Here is a 12229-nt window from a genome sequence, read left to right on the forward strand (position 1 = left end):
GCCCTCCTGATGTTGTTGGACTCAAATTCTCATCAGCCCCAGCCAGCGTGGGCAATGGTGGATGATGCGAGTTGTAGCCCAGCAACAAGGGCTACAAGTTAGCCATTCAAGTTATAGAAGATCTTCACAGGAAAACAGCAGAGTTCTTGATCACTTGAATATGACCATAGCTGACCAGTGTCATAATATGGGAGAAAGCACACTCTAATCCATTGCTGGAGAACTTGTGGCCCTCCATATCTTGCAGGACTACACCTCCCACGATCCCTGACCATTGGCCATGCTGATTGGAACCAATGGGAGTTGGAGTTCAAAAACATCTAGAGGACCATTGGTACTCTGCTCTGACATGAACCATCATGACACACTTCCCTCTTCTATATGGCGAACTCATATAGTGAATCAGTGGTCTTAGCGTCACTATCTAAGGAGCCAGGTCAAGTTCCTGGCTCTACGCCTGATGCTGGTTTATCAAGCGATCATTGATGCCAAAAGTGGGAGGCAGAAGCCCACTGAATCAGATGCCACAGCATCAGGGCCCATTGAACCAGAGCTACAACTCTAATTTATTTAATGTCCCACCCTTCCTCCCAAAGGAGCCAAGGGTGGCAAACAACAAGCAATAAAACAATAAACAAATATTTAAAAATCTTTACTCATAGGCACCTTTCCCTGACCCTGAGGAACCTAGGGCTTCTTACAGTACCGTAGCCCACCTTTAGGCTAAAGGGTTGATCTTTTAAGAGATTCTAGTTCTCCAGAGTCTTCAAAAGGGGGTAGAGCTTAGGAGAGGTGGACTCCAGGCACAGACTCAATAACCTTCAGTTCATTTCCTCACTGAGCAAGTCGCTCACTGGGAGCTTCAATGGTATTATGACAACTGACCTACCTTGCTTCATAGACTCCTCTGCGGGACCAAAACAGAACAACAAGCCACAACATAGCCTCATATTTTTGGCAATGCCAGAACTCAGTCTTAGAACATAAGTAAAGAGTGAGCACATGCACAGGGCCTTTCCTGAATCATTATGGGAAGAGAAATCTGAGATTAGGAAATAGATCTTCCAGGTCAGACAGAATAGCCAAACTATGGTTCAATAGTCCACAAACACACTCCTGCCATGCTGCAGATACAGCATGCCAACGTTTGGCTTGTCATATCATCCAAATCCGGGCTCATAGTTTGTTTCCTCTACACAAACCACAGGCAGTAAGCCAAGAACAAACATTGAGCTTAGTTTCAGATGGCTTAACAGGCTAGACTTCGTCTTGTTTTGTCAATGGTGCAGGAGAAGAGCTTGGCAGTTCTTGGTGACAGCTTATGGTTAGAGAAGAGAGAGATTAACCACAAGCCTAGGTTTGTATGACATGCGAAGCCAAACGTTAGCTTAACTCCATGTGGTACAGGAGTAAAAAAGACCAGGGAAGAGCAAATTGGCTGCAAGCTCTTCTCTGGGAGCCTGCAAATTTGTGCAGTCCCAGTAAGTCATAGCTTGGTTTTCTATGTCAAATGAACAAGGCCATAGTTTGGCTTAGTTTCAAATAAAACACTGAGTGTTTCAAAAAATGAGTTTTGAGAAGCAACTTGAAGGAAGCAAGGTCATACACAGGCATTCTAAGATTGAGTTTTTAATATGTTTGTTGTTGTTATGTGCCTCCAAGTCAATTGCGACTTATGGCGACCCTATGAATCAGCGACCTCCAAGAGCATGTGTCATGAACCACCTTGTTCAGGTCTTGTAAGTTCAGGTCTGTGGCTTCCCTATGGAATCAATCAATTGCTTGTTTGGCCTTCCTCTTTTTCTACTCCCTTCTGTTTTGCCCAGCATTATTGTCTTTTCTATTGAATCATGTCTTCTCATGATGTGTCCAAAGTTCTTGCCTAATATAGAGGGGCCAAAAGGGAAGATAAAACAATTGAGAGTCAGCAGTTCCAATCCCATGGAGAACCCCAATGAATTCAAGATTCATCTTGCTACCTTTTTTCCCATTTTAAAAAAAAAACAGCATGAGTGGCTCCAACCTCCCTACCCCCTACTTATCTTGAAGCACTGGATGTTCTTACATTGAATTACAATCTAGAATTCATTTTCTAACATACCTATAACTGCATCCAGCCTTTGTTAAATCTATTTCATAGTTCTGTTGCATCCTGGGTCTGCTAATAGCACAAACAATTTAGAGAAGAAATATTCCATGAATTGTAGATAAGGCTTTGAATGGCTTTTACAGTTCAATCTTCATTTTCCTAGAATGCACACTTTATAGTTTGTGCAAAAGGTTAATAATCATTCCTCCATCTATCACAAAAGATTTAATAGTGACATAAGACCTAATAGCCCTATAATTTCACTGTTTAACTTTATGCATGGGACACTCCTATTATGCATAAGAATGGATGGATCAGACTATTTCTTTTCTGTGTCGGTTTTGCATTCACTCAATTGCCGGTTTGTTTTGTCCCATATTTTTGCCATTGTTTTAAAACCAAGAAGAATTCACACATAAATTATACACAATTTTTGTGCAGTTTGCTCCCAAAATATGTATTTATATGTTTTTCCATACATTTTCCTGTACAATACACACGTGTATGTCAGGGCCAAGTTGGGCCCTGGCCGAGGGTGCCTGCGGCTCAGAGGGGGCCCTCCTTAGGGTGGGAGGGTAGCGCTCTCATTCCATGATCTGTGATGGTGGCAGCTCTTGAGCCTACTGCAGATCGAGGACAGGGAGCTCCCAGGCTCCCCCCCTCCATACAGATAACACAGACTTCAATAAGCCCACACACATGCTCACCTACCTCTTCTGTCATTGTGAATGTTGTGCGCTGTGCGTGCATGCTCCCATCAACTAAGTTGGTGGCAGGGGCTTCCCTAGGGGGCTGAGGTCCCTGCCGCCATCTTGGTTGATGTTAACCATACAGGCGCAGTGCACATGGCATTCACAGTGATGGGAGAGGTAGGTGAGACAGGTGAGCGGGCACCACAGCCCCCGGCCCCGGCCCTAGTGTATGTATTTTCTGAACTGAAGCTACATCACACAATTTAGGAAAGTGCATAATCTGTTTGGTATGCTTTAACTTAGATTCCTGCATTGAGCAGGGGGTTGGACTCAATAACTTTATAAGCCCCTTCCAACTCTACTATTCTATGATTATATTGATTCATAGCCGCATTCCAATCTGTGTATAAGCCCAAGATTGATGAATTAGATCAGTTCACTTCAAAATGTGGGCTGAAATAATTTTTTCTCCATCCCTAACTACACACTCCATTCTTGTAATAAATAGCTGTTTTTCATAGCACTGCTTAATTTGTATAAAAATATCATAGCTACACTAAATAAGTAATTATGTATTACATGTTATAACATGTAAGAATGCTTACCTCATAGTATGACATTATCACTTCATAAGACTACATATCCCACATCACTGGGAGAGTTTCCAGTGTAGAACTCAATACAAGGATGTGATTTTTGGCAGCACACCTATGGCACATGTAACATGCAGTTCAGGTTTAACAGAGGCTACATTTGCTGTAACTCTCCAGGAAAGAAATCTTGGGATTGTGGTAGTAAGTATACTGAAAATATCAGTGTGAAATACCCTATATACTGTGCAGCCTCATTTAGAATACTGCACAAGATTCTGATTGCCCCATCTCAAAAGGACATCATAGAGGTGGAAAATGGTAATCAATATAAGGAAATGCTAAATAAAATGGCAGGGGCTTTGGGGGTGGAGATATAGCTAACAGCATATCTTATGTATTTTTATTCAGAATTAAGTACCACTGTGTTCAATGGGACTAACTTCCTATTAAGTATGTTTAGAATTGCAGCCTTGGGGGAGATGTGTAGATTATAAAAGTTTATAACATCATAAATAATATGCATAAAGCAGTGGTTCTTAACCTGGGGTGCACGCGCCCCCGGGGGTGCGAGACACTTTTTCTAGGGGTGCAAAGCATTGTTCAAGAGATTTTAAGAATTCATTTAAATAGAAGCACAAAATACAATCAAAGATTTTGGAAAACTGTCATTCATAAATAAAAAATGAACTATATTTTTTCAGGGGGTGCGAGAGCATATTTTGGAAATCCAAAGGGTGCTGGCAGTGAAAAAGGTTAAGAATCACTGGCATAGAGTGTTCAGCAAAAAAAAAATCTTCAAGTTCCTGTATGTACTAGATAGTTTTGTGCCCAGCGTTAGATATTAGAAAGAGGTAGCCTCAATCCTAGGTTAGCACAAAGGAACTCATATGGGAAAATATAACAATAAATAAAATTCCTTTACATGAGTTTGTGTATGTGGTGTGTGTGTGTTATGTGCCTTCAAGTCGATTATGACTTATGGCGACCCTATGAATTAGCGACCTCCAGTAGCATCTGTTGTAAACCACCCTGTTCAGATCTTGTAGTTCAGATCTGTGGCTTCCTTTATGGAATCAACCCATCTCTGGTTTGCCTTCCTCTTTTTCTACTCCCTTCTGTTTTTCCCAGCATTATTGTCTTTTCTAGTGAATCATGTCTTCTCATTATGTGTCCAAAGTATGATAACCTCAGTTTCATCATTGTAGCTTCTAGTGATAGTTCTGGTTTAATTTGTTCTAACACCCAATTATCTGTCTTTTTCGCAGTCCATGGTGTGCGCACAACTCTCCTTCAACACTACGCATCTCATATGTGATATACAAGACCTAAGTTAGCCTGCTTGAAATTAATTGCTCTTTTTCACATCACAATATAAACAAAGTTGGAAGCTGATCAGGCAGATAATTACCTAACTGATCAATCAGGGTCACAGTGTGTGTGGTCTGGGATATACAGTAACATTTGATTATTTTAATTCAAGTCTTTTTAATCAACACTAATGAGGATGGAAACAGTTTCTGGACAGATTAAAAGACTCCCCAAAAGAAGCACGGTTGATATTAAGTGTTAAGTGCATTAAAGAAAGTACAAAAACACCTTACTTAAATAAAGAATATTGATATGGAGCTTCCATTTATTCCACTATCCCTGAGGCGTTTAGTTCGCAGAACAATCCTAAGCTGACTACTGGAGTTTCATTCCAGAAAACAAATTGCACCAATATACCTTTAGGCCTTTTGTGAACTCTAGACATAATTAAAGACATTTTGTATTTAAACAGCAAAAGCATGCCAGAAAAATGTACTAGCATTTTGTTGTGAAAAGAAGTCATGACCTTCATTCTGTTCACACATTATACGAATATGTCACTGTCTATACGTATTTCTTCCTAATGTCTCTAAGAATAATTGCTGTGCGACTAAATCTATTCAGCAAGGTCTACAATGATGGTAGGTCATACTAAAACACATAGGGTCTGGCTTACTTATCAGAAACTGCCACATATGCTGATTTTCAATAGCTAACTTTTTATGCTACCAGCAATTTTCTTACTGACTCCAGTTAAGTACTTGTGGGACAATGTTTTGCAATGTGAAAAAAGCATTGTTTTATATCCACAATTAAATAAGCCTGAAGTTGAGGCAAGCAGGCATGACAATTCAACATTTTAAAAGGCAGGGATACTTCTTGTATCATATGTGACACTGAAGCGGTTCCAGCTGGTCCCCTCAAGAAGAAAATCTGGAAAGATAACTCTAGAATACATGTATGTATCCTAAGAACACAGCAGACATATCCTTTCACTTTCCTCATTATTTCTCCAAACACAATGGCCCAATCCAGAAATCGCACTGTCCAATCACACAGATGAGAAGAGCCACACAGGCTTGTGCACTGTATCACCTCCTCTTCCAACTTCCCTTTCAGGCTCTCACACACCTTCTCCCTCCCTTTCCAGGCGACAACTATTGATGAATGTGATGTTACAACCAGCATAAGCACTTTACTGTTGCATCTGAATTGGCATAGCCATAGTTACTGCTTGACATGACCTGCTTTCAAAAATCAGATACTAAAGCCAGCTTCTAATTCTGGTTATAATTTATGGTTTGTAAGCAAGTCATTTTGCAGTAAATAAGGTAACACCAATTCAGGTGTCACAGTAAACCACAGTTAACCTGATTAACCAGGGAAGGGAAATCCAACCAGGGGAAAGAGGAATGGGAAGGAGCCCAAGAGACCAAGTGGATTGCTTCTGCACACCAAGCTATGATTTGGTAACTGGGCAGTGTGATGTCTGATGAGTAATGTATGATTAAAGGCTGACTGAAACATCATGGTTGCAATGTGGGACCCAGCAAAGCACTTCTGCATGGTAGCACTCTGAATAGGATTCCAGTTTGCTCCACATTTTGGAGTGATCCTATCCATTTTGCACTTCTCAGACCCATGTGCATATTGGAACATAGATCTATAGACTGGAACATAGATACAGTAATACCTCAGTTAATGAAGTACATTTATTTATTTATTTATTTTATTTAACAGAAACTTTGGTACCAGAGATAGGAATAACATGGAAAGAATAGTGATAGGTTCCTACGCCACAAAAAAGAAGAGTAGTTCAATATATTTCAGCAAACATTTTATTCAAAACTAACAACACACATATCTGAAATGAAACAACTAGGTCAGGTAAGCCTTGCATACAGCCCACTTGAAGGCTTCTTCCAAAAAGCATCCAGGGATTTTTTTCCTTTTATTATGTAGCATCTTGCTATAGCAATCTAAAGCTGTGAACACAGTTCTTCTCTCCATACATTCGAGCAGGCAGGTAAGGGGCAGCCACCACTACCACCCTGTGCTTGTTCTCTCTCTCTCTCTCTCTCTGCCATCCTCCCCTATACTCGAGCAGATGCATCTACAGTAAAGAGTGCTTCCAAGGCACCTGAAGCACTATTTACTACAGAGGTGCCTGTGCCACCTGGCAAGGAAAGCCATTCCAACCTCACATGAGAGCTCCCTGCAGCAGCTGCTATCCAGTAGATAAGGAACCACATTCTGACTGTCAGAGTTGCACCTTCACACACTCCAGCACTCAAAAAAGACTTCTTTCAAAAAAGAGCTTCTTTCCTGGAGGATTTGTTAACTGAGGTATTAATGTACAGATTAAGCAACATAATCAACAAAGTGACCTACGAAATGTGTCCATTCTGTACTTTTAAGGTAGTCTAAGGGCTGCCTTTTTCTTTCTTTAGCATTTTATAGCTGTTACCTTCTCTGCAGGCAATTTAAAAAGCTGATTTAAAATGTTCCCAGGAACCAACTACATAATAACATACAATACCTATGGAGGCAACCATATTTTTCCTTACAATATCCCCAGAAGACTTTCAAAGCACCATTTCAGTGTAGGGAAGGCAAGATTACAAAAAGGTGCAATAGGTTGCTCTTGGATACATTTCAGATTAATGCAGACAACAAGACAATACAGGAGCAGCCAGCACAGTACTGCTGCGTCATGGAGCTGCTGCTGCCGGTGTGCCCACATGCCCTCAATATGCCACATGCCCACTGCCCTGCCTCTGCACAGTCTCAATAAGCAGCAGCAATGCCGCGGCAGAGAGTGGCTCCACAGCACCAACCCACACTGGACAGTCCTTCAAACAGAACTGTCCTCTATAAAGTATAACACATAGCTTCTCTACCAGAAATACCTATGTACCTTGTGGATAAACACATGGGGTGTGAAATAAAGCAGTGGAGGCATGACTATTTCTTCTACCTCTCTAAACGGAGCCCCCAAATCTCTGCAAGTTCAACCATTGTAATCAATGATGAATGAGCTGATACACACTATGGGGATTTAATTCAAGCATTATACCTGATATATCGGGTATCACCCAACAGAACTCCTTTCCAATGACTGCAGTATCCAGTAGTATTTAAAATGTTTGCAGGTATTATTGTTATTGTTATTATTATTATTTTATCTGCCCTTCACCCAAAGGTCTCAGGGTGAGTTACAACAGTTTTAAAATACATAATTTCTGCTGGGAGGAAGGGCGGGATATAAACAAAGAAAGAAAGAAAGAAAGAAAGAAAGAAAGAAAGAAAGAAAGAAAGAAAGAAAGAAAGAAAGAAAGAACCTAAACAACATCAAAGAAAATAGGGTGGATCCTAAAAATATACATCTCAGGTGTCGAGGGCCAGGGTAAAGAGGTGTGTCTGCAGCACTCTGTGAAAGTTGTACAATGAAGTTGCCAGATACACATTGGTGGGGAGCAAATTTCACAGCTTAGGGGCTGCCACAGAGAACACCCTCTCCTGGGCCACCCCCCCACATGCTTCCAAGGGTGGCAGAACTACCAAAAGGGACACTCTGCTGATCTCAACACCCGAGAGGGTCTGTGGGGAAGGAGGCAGTCTTTCAGATATTTGGGACCTAAGTCGTTTAGGGCTTTAAACACTAACGTGAGCACCTTGAACTGAGCCCAGAAATGAACTGGCAACCAATACAACTGTTTTAAAACAGGGGTTACATGAGATCTAAAAGCAACCCCAGCCAGTAATCTGGCTGCTGCATTTTGGACCACCTGAAGCTTCCAAATAGCCTGCTAGGACAGCCCCACGTACAGCGCATTGCAATAATCCAGTCTGGAAGTTACCAGAGCATGGAGCATCATGACCAAGTCTTCTCTGTCTAAAATGGGCCAAAGCTGGCAAACTAGCCAGAGCTGGAAAAAGACACTCTTAGGTACTGAAAACACCTGAACTTCCAGTGACAGTGTTGGATCAAGGAGTACCCACAGGCTGCAGACCTGCTCCTTCAAGTAAAGAGCAACCCCATCCAGAACAGGCTGTCTTCATACCTCCTGGACATGAGAACTCTGGACACATAACACCTGTCTTTTCAGGATTCAGCCTCAATTTATTGGCCCACGTCCAATCCATTACTGCCTCCAAGCACCAGTTCAACACTTCAACTGTTTCTCCTGATACAGATGGAGGTAGAACTGGGTGTCATCTGCATATTGATGGCACCTCATTCCAAGTCTCCTGATGATAGCTCCTAGTGGCTTCATATAGATGAACAAGATGGAATCCTGTAGAATACTACAGGATAATTCCCATGGTGGTAAACAATAGCCTCCCATAACTACTTTTTGGAAGTGGCTCTGGAGGTATGGGAGGAACCACTGAAGCGCAGTGCCCCCAGCCCCCACAAGACGTTCCAGAACAATACCGTGGTCAACAGTATCAAAAGCCACCGAGAGATCAAGGAGAACGAGTAGGGTCGCATTCCCTCTATCTCTCTCCTGACAAATGTCATCAACCAGGTGGCCAAGGCTGTTTCAGTGGCATGGCCAGGTCTAAAGCCAGACTGGAACAGACCCAAGTAATCAGTTTACTCCAAGCATGCTTGAAGTTGGACCGCCACCACTTTCTCAAGCACCTTGCCCCAAAAGAGGATATTTGGCCCTGGGTGATAATTGTTTAACACTTCTGAGTCCAGGGAGATCTTCTTAAGGAGGGGACACACCACTGCCTTCTTCAAAGCAGATGGTACCTCCCCCTCCTCCAGTAAAGCATCAATCACTCCCTGGACCCACCCAGTCAGTCCCCAACGCCTAGTTCTCAGCAGCCAGGATGGGCAAAGGTCAAGGGAACAGGTGGTGGGCCACACGTTTTCAAGCAGCTTGTTCCCATCCTCAGACCATATCCTCAGGTAGAGGCAGAGGCAGAAGAGGGGAGCCATAAAAACAGTGCAAAATCGAAGCCCTAAAACATAAGATACCTGCAGTCTGTAGAGAAGTAAGGAAGGAGCTGTTGCTGTGGGTTGGATGTTGAGGAAGGTGAAAGAGAGGATAAGATGTTGCTAGAGAAGAAGTACGGGATGCATCTTGTACTCTTATAGGTTGTGGGGTGGTGGGGAAGGAGAATGCCAACAAAACTCACCATGCACAGGAAAGAAGTGGAAAATCACAGTGAAGCAGAAAAAAGGGAAATAGGTAGGACTGAGGCAAAAATGGTTAGTGTGGAGGAGAAAAACAACTACCTGGACAATGAGACAGAAAATGAACTGAAGTGTCACATGACCAAGGTGGCCCACAGCCCTCAGATTTTGATTGCAATTCCTGCCTGTGGATGACTGGTGGCACTCAAGACCCAGTTGATGAATTATCTTCCAGGGAGAAATAAGAATTCTACCCATTCTGGTACTAGTTCAGCACAAGTGATTGAGATCCAAGAGATTCTTGAACATAGAGCAGCTCTCCATGAGGATGCTTGAATTGAAACAGAGATATATGGAAAGCCTCTGGAGTCCAAATAATGCTGCAGTCTAGCAAAAACTTCCAGAATTATGAAGAATTTGTTCTTGTTTTTATTGTTTTAATGGAGTACCATATCTTTTAAACCAACTGCCCTGTGATGATAAAAAAGAAGCAGCTGCCAATGAGGTGAAATGTCCTAATCACCACATCTTCAAATAAGCTATTTAATTTTACTAAGTTACTGATTTAGTGATTTGTTATTGTTTTTATTGATTTTATGTAAGTCAATCTGGGATCATAGTCAGCTGAAGAGGATGAAAATATTTTAAATAAGCAAGTCATATGCAATGACACTCGATTTTACTTTTGTGTATGAATTTTAACTAGTTATATTTGTTGTCAGAATTTATTTCTGGCTGAAGTTTCGTCATCAAAAGTTACAACTTGGTTGGCCATGTCTGAGAACTCATGTCTGCCTAGTGTAGGCCTTCCAAACTCATGAACCACCAAGCCAAAAATTTATTAGATAGATAAGAAAGACAGATATAGATATGTATGTGCATGTAATATATATCACAGCCTGCTTTGTGTCTTATTATGCCCCAGACAACACACACAGAAGATTTATCAAACCTAATGGGCTACCATATATTTCTGGTGGATTGCATTTGGCATAGTGGCTCACAAATTGTGCAGGCCTAGCCTGGCCAATCAGAGTGCCAGGAAGGAGTGTGGAAAGTGAATTTTGCTGTTAGAAAGGAAATAAATTGCTCCTGTTAGCATTTATTTCACTTGAGATATTCCTCTGACTTTGAACACTCTCTCATATCTATCTATCTATCTATCTATCTATCTATCTATCTATCTATCTATCTATCCATCTATCCATCTATCCATCTATCCATCTATCTCTATCTCCATCTCTCTATCTATATAAACATAAAGATACTAATAACCTTTAAAATGTCCAGGGGCAATCACAGGTGATGCTCTAAAATGTCAACCTTGATATTTGATCTTTTTCACTGATAATCAACAAACAAGAAAAGGAAAATCCCCTCCCTCAACTTGCTGCCACCACCTAAGGGCACTGTGCTGTTGCATCAGATTTTAGTACCAAAACCAGGAACACACAAAAATAGAACTAGAACCAGTGTCACTTCAGACCTTTTTGGAACTTGAGTTCCTTCCATTCCTTACTGCCATTTTTTATAAAACAAAAAACAAAAACATTGTCTCCTTCTTCTACCCTGACTTTCATTGCATAGTTCTGATACAAAATCATAGTGAGGGCTGGAGCAGGAAGCAAGTGCTTTCTGCCCTCATTCTGGTCTCTTCTGGGTAGGAATTATTCTTCCTATGAGATGAGTAAGAACAATGTAATTTTGGGAAACCTCTCTCTCCAGTTTCCTAAAACTGAGCTATAAAGTTTATTTCAAACTTTTGGTTCAGCTTTACATATTCCCAGAATAGGTCTGCAACATGACATCAGAGACAGGCACTAAATAAAACTCCTCCCCCTTTTCCATGTGAGAATGCAATGCCTCCATTAATCTAGTTCTATTCTTGAATTTGGTCTAAACCAGGGATGGGGAACCTAAGGCCCTCCAGATGTTGTTGGACTCGAAGTCCCATTATCCTTGACCACTGGCCATAACAGCTAGAGTAAATGGGAGCCCAACAACATCTAGAAGGCCACAGGTTCCCCTTCCTAGGCCTAACCAGAGTTTCCACAAGTTGTGACCCACTAACTGTGCAATCCTATACATGTTTATTCCTAAATATTCCTACTCTTTCCAATCAGGCTTACTCCCAGTTAAGGGTACATAGGATTGCAGCCTAAGTAGTGAATACATCCTGTCAATCATGTATGGTGGCCTGTCAGAGCTCGATAAACCTCCCTCTGAGAAACTCAAGCAAGGCCTGGCTTCAAAGGAGAATATTATAGCTGAATGGACATGGACAAATTGGGAGGATTAGTTCAAGGGAATTCAAAGGAACCTCTCTATGCCCTAGGCCCCTTTGGGATGAAGAGTGGAATATAAGTTAATTAAATAAATACATTATCTAAATATTAGT

General features: G+C 41.5%; 1 protein-coding gene across 4 annotated transcripts in view; it reads right to left on the minus strand.

The window, feature by feature from the left end:
- The window catches only part of GRIA4 (glutamate ionotropic receptor AMPA type subunit 4), a 380787-nt gene that overhangs the window by 307011 nt on the left and 61547 nt on the right, over positions 1 to 12229 (minus strand). The gene's annotated exons all lie outside the window — the stretch shown is intronic.

The sequence above is a fragment of the Rhineura floridana genome, chromosome 5, assembly GCF_030035675.1.
Source record: "Rhineura floridana isolate rRhiFlo1 chromosome 5, rRhiFlo1.hap2, whole genome shotgun sequence".
Taxonomy (NCBI): domain Eukaryota; kingdom Metazoa; phylum Chordata; class Lepidosauria; order Squamata; family Rhineuridae; genus Rhineura; species Rhineura floridana.